The sequence below is a fragment of the Lemur catta genome, chromosome 4 (genome assembly GCF_020740605.2).
Source record: "Lemur catta isolate mLemCat1 chromosome 4, mLemCat1.pri, whole genome shotgun sequence".
In the NCBI taxonomy this organism is placed as follows: Eukaryota; Metazoa; Chordata; class Mammalia; order Primates; family Lemuridae; genus Lemur; species Lemur catta.
Genome location: NC_059131.1, coordinates 35,661,548 through 35,667,202, shown reverse-complemented (window position 1 = coordinate 35,667,202; position 5,655 = coordinate 35,661,548).

Sequence of the window (5,655 nt, the reverse complement as noted above, 5' to 3'; positions counted from 1 at the left end):
AAACCTGGGGGGAGGTGCGCTCCGCGGGAGGAACCCAGGTCCCAGCGGCCAATCGGCGAGCGCCTCGGCGTGCGCGGCGGCGTGCGCTCCAGGCCCCGCCCCCGGCGCGCAGCGACGTGAGGAGGGGAGGGGCCGGCTTGCCGCGCGGTGGGGTGGGGGAGCCTCCGCTGCAGCTGCTCCCAGCCCTCTGCTGTCACGTCGGGAGGCCGGCTAGGGCGGGAATACTCCGGCACGAAGTCTGTTGTGGCTGCCAGGCTGTCCGGCTCGGAACCGCCCACCTCTCCGGAACGGAAGTGGACGAACGCGGGGCCTATGGGGGCGCCCGAGTGTGCTCGCACTGCTTGGGCAGGGGTGATGGGGCGAATCCAAGGACCCTTGGGGAGAAACGCCTACCAGCGCCTGCGTGAAATACTGCTGTTAGAGCATTTTTGCCAAGGAACTGAGGGGAAAAGGAGTTTAGGCAAGAGTTCACGTCTCCTGTTGATATTGTATTTTCAAGGAGTTGCACATAGTAGGCGCTTGGTAAATGCAGAATGAATGTTAAGTGCGAGGCCCTTTACATGTTTATGATAAAAACCTGCAGCCATACAAAGCTTTCCTTTGCCAGGCACCGATCCACGCATTTTACATATATTAACTAATTTAATACTCTTAATAACCTATGAAGTAGATGCTTCAGGTCCACAGTCCCTTATCCGAGCCCTTTGATCCAAGTGTGCCTTAGAATGCAGGATTTTTAGATTTTAAAGGGTATGAGAATAAAAGGTTCCTATTCAAATTCGAGAAAAACATTAGGAGACTGGCGCGATGGCTCAGGCCTGTAGTCCCAGCTCCTAAGGAGGCTGGACACAGGAGCATTGCTTGAGCCCAGGGGTTTGAGGTTGCAGTGAGCTATGATCACACTACTGCGCTCTAGCCTGGGCCACAAAGCGAGACCTCAATTCTTTAAAAAAGGAAAGAAACTGGGAGACTGACAATTCTTTGGCCCCTATCCTAAGTTGTAAATAAGCATGGGAATCCAGAATCCAGGAAACCAGCCTCAATCAGCAACAGCTGCACTTTGGTAAAAAACCTGTATAAGATTAGCCTTTTGCTTTGTCCTTGAAGACTGTTTCTGTCACAGGGTTTTCCTTTGCTAGGCAAGTAATAAAACCAACTTTGCTTCAGGTATGTTTGAGAGATGGTCCCTTCCCCTGACAGGTGTAATATGTGGCACCTCCCAAAGAGTCCAGGAGGGAAACCCTAAAATCAAAACATATTTCTGCAGGAAAGCCTCATGCTTATTCACACTAAGTAAAATATAGACTATAAGTAGCCTCAGGTCAGCTCAGGTCAAAATTTGCTGCCAGTTGAATTTGCCACAAAACTCTTGGTTTTCAGAGCTTTTTGGGTTTCTGAATTGTAGGTGAGAGATTGTTGATCTATACTATATCTCCATTTCATGGATGAAGAAATTGAGGCACAGTCTGTCATCTCCCTTCTCTTGCTTGGGATGCCACGCCATCTCTCTCTCTCTCTGTCTGTCTCTCTCTCTCTTCTCTAAGGATAAAATAAACTTTTTACTTTTATAACAAAAAGAAGAAACTGAGGCACAGATGAGTCAAGTAACTTGCCCAAGACCACACAGCTAGAAAGTGGTGGAGTCCCAATTTAAACACAGGGAAGTTGGTTCTGGAGTCCTGTGTTAACAGAAATACTATATAATCCTTCCAACTGAACATCGCTTTACCTTATTTATTTCTCACAACAACCTTGTATTAGGTTGAACTATATGAAATTGCTAAAATTTGACCTTTCTTGAAGTACAAAAATTTAATTCCTTTTGGTTCAGCTTGTTATGATATTGTTCTTGTTTTACAAGGAGGAAATGGAGGTTCAGAGGGGATGAGCCAGTTATAGGACAGAGGTTAAGAGCCTGTGCTTTGGAGTAGATGGAGACGTGAGCTCTGATCCCAGCCTGACAGCCCGATAACTTGGAGCAATTTTACTTCTCTGAACTTGTTTCCTCATCTTTAATGAGGATGATAATACCTTTGGGCCAAATTTTGGAGGCTACAGTTAGGTGCCTCCCACAAACTTCACTAAAAGTTAAACAACTAAGAAGTCACATATGCTATGTGGGGTCCACTCAGATCCCTCAGAGCTGGTGTAAAAGTTATTGTAAACTAAAGATATTTAAGATTCAACAGATGCAGAAAGAATACTTTTCAAAACTTCCCTTATCTGACTGAAGGTGGAAACATCTGGGAGTGAGACTGCCATAAATCTCCTCTTTGGGGAGTTTTACTGGTCACAAAGGAGACATAGACCACTTGCACCTGCATAAACAAACATTATTTCAAACTTTATCTCCCATTTGATCCCCTAGAAACTCTCCTGTTCTTTCCATAGAAGCCTTTTCTTCCCCTCTTCTTCTCCTATTAAAATGGTATAAATGCCCAAATTCTAACAGCCTCACCTCCTGGAGTCACATTTTTTCCTGTGAAATCCTGCATGCAGGTTTGAATAAAAATCTGTCTTTTCTCTTGCTAGTGTCTTTTTGTTTGTTTGTTTTATCTCAAAATATTAAGGGAGTACAAATGTTTTCATTACATGGAAGTCAGGGCTTTCGGTGTATCCATCACCAGAATAGTGTTCACGTACCCAATAGGTATTAATAAGTTTTTATTCCACAACTCCCCTCCCACCCTCTCCCCTTCTTGGTTTCCAATATCCTTTATATCTCTTTGTGCCCTTGTGTACCCCATCATTTAGGTTCCACTTATTAGTGAGAAAATATGGTGTTTGGTTTTCCATTTCTGAGATACTTCATTTAGGATAATGATCTCCAGTTCCACCCAAGTTGCTGCAAATAATGTTATTTCATTCCTTTTTATGGCTGAGTAATACTCCATGGTATATATATTTGCCACATGTTCTTTATCCACTCGTGAATTGATGGGCACTTAGGTTGGTTCCACATCTTTTCAATTGTAAATTCTGCTGCTGCGATCAACATTCAAGTACAGGTGTCTTCTTTTATAAAATGACTTCTTTTCCTTTGGGTAGATACCCAGCAGTGGGATTGCTGGATGGAATGGTAGGTCTGCATTTATTTCTTTGAGGAATCTCCATAATGTTTTCCATAGAGGTTGTACTAATTTGCAGTCCCACCAATATATAAGTCTTCGTTTCTCTCTGCATCCATGCCAGCATCTATTGTTTTTTGACTTTTTAATAATGGCCATTCTGATAGAGGTAAGGTGGTATCATTGTAGTTTTAATTTGCACTTCCTGATGATTAGTGATGTCGAGCATTTTTTTTCATATGTTTGTGGACCATTTCTCTATCTTCTTTTGAAAAACTTCTGTTCATGTCTTTTGCCCACTTTTTGATGGGGTGGTTTGTTTTTTTCTTGCTGATCTGAGTTCCTTGTAGATTCTGGTTATTAGTCCTTTGTCAGATACATAGTTTTCAAATATTTTCTCCCATTCTGTAGGCTGTCTATTCACTCTCTTGCCTATTTCCTTTGCTATGCAGAAGGTGTTTTTTTTTTTTTTTTTTTTTTTTTTTTTTTTTTCCGTTTTGGAGACAGAGTCTCGATCTGTTGTCTGGGCTAGAGTGCCATGGTGTTAGCCTAGCTCACAGCAACCTCAAACTCCTGGGCTCAAGCAATCCTCTTGCCTCAGCCTCCCAAGTAGCTGGGACTACAGGCATGCGCCACCATGCCCAGCTAATTTTTTTCTATATATTTTTAGTTATCCAACTAATTTCTTTTTATTTTATTTTTTTTTTAGTAGAGATGGGGTATTGCTCTTGCTCAGGCTGGTCTTGAACTCCTGACCTCAAGCAATCCTCCCGCCTCGGCCTCCTGGAGTGCTAGGATTGCAGGCATGAGCCACCGTGCCCGACCAGAAGCTTTTTAATTTAATTAAATCCCATTTATTTTTGTCATTGCTGTATTTGCCTTTGGGGTCTTAGTATAAATTCTTTGCCTAGGTCAATGTCTAAAAGAGTTTTTCCTAAGTTTTCTTCTAGAATTTTTATGGTTTTATGACTTACATTTAAGTCTTTTATCCATATTGAATTAATTTTTGTATGTAGTAAGAGATAGGGGTCCTGTTTCATTCTTCTGCATGTGGCTATCCAATTTTCCCAGCATCATTTATTGAATAGGGCTTCCTTTTCCCAGTGTATGTTGTTGTCTGCTTTGTCAAAGATCAGTTGGTTGTAGATAGCTGGTTTTATTTCTGGGTTCTCTATTCTGTTCCACTGGTCTATTTCTCTACTTTTATACCAGTACCATGCTGTTTTGGTTACTATAGCCTTGTAATATAATTTGAAGTCAGGTAATGTAATGCCTCCAGATTTGTTCTTTTTTCTTAGCTTTGCTTTGGCTATTTGGGGTCTTTTTTGGTTTCAACTGAAGCTTAGTGTTATTTTTTCTAGGTCTGTGAAGTAAAATGGTATTTTAATGGGAATTATGTTGAATCAATAAATCACTTTGGGCAGAATGGGCATTTTAACAATGTTGATTTTGCCAATCCATGAGCAAGGGATGTTTTTCCATTTGTTTGTATCATCTGTGATGTCTTTCATCAATGTTTTATAGTTCTCCTTGTAGAGATCTTTCATCTCCTTGGTTAAGTATATTCCTAGGTATTATGAATGGTATTGAGTCCTTTGCTAATATCTTTTATCTGCAGTGTGCAACCAACACACATGTTCCATTTCTGCATAGGGGTTACTGAAAATGGAAAAAAAATTTTTTTTAACTTATATAATTTTTTTCAAATGGCTACTAAATTGTTAGGACATAATGCATATTAAGTTATAAAATCAATGCAACTATTTTGGCCTAGAAGATGTGGTGAAGAAAGTACTGAGATAGTATACTAGATGTTTGGGAACCTCTGGCATAATGGTTAGGACCTCTGTATTCAAACTTCATGTGTTCAAATCCCAGTTGAGCTGCTTACTAACTGTATGACCTTGTTGGGCAAGTTATTTAACCTGTGCTTTAGTTTCTACATCAGTAAAATGGGGACAGTGGTATGAACAGCACCTACTTCATGGGGTTGTCATAAGGATTGAGTGAAAGAGCTTTGTGAAGCCTGACACACCATGAACATTCAATAAACAGGACAGAGTTATGTAAAGAAAGCACCAAGCATTCCAGAAGAATGCGGTGCCCAGTGTTCCACCCCCACCCCAGCCCATCCAAGGAACAGGCTGACCCAATAATCTTTGTCTTTGTGCTGGGCCTTGGGAGGAAAAAGGATAGAGAAAGGAGGGGAGTTTTTGTGAGGGTCCTATCCTAGCCCAAGCAACCCCAGATCACAGGGACAAGCCTGTATAGTCTGACAAAGGTGTGGGTTTTTTTCCCCTGGTTTCAAGGCGGGAGACCACAACAGAGGAGCCATGGAATATCCCACCAAACTGAAGGAAAACACAGTTATTCTATGCCTTGGGGGGAGGTAGAGTTTAGGAGAAATTTACCTGAAGCAATGTTTGAAAACTCAAAGGAAAGCTATGTGTAAAGTCAAATGTAGACTACAAAGTGGATCCAAGGTCCAGTGCCTTGCAAACTACAAAGTTAAAATAGATGTGGAATGGTGTGTCCTCAAATCCCCTGTCCAAAGCTGTACACCTGGGTTGTAAATCAAAGCCGTTTC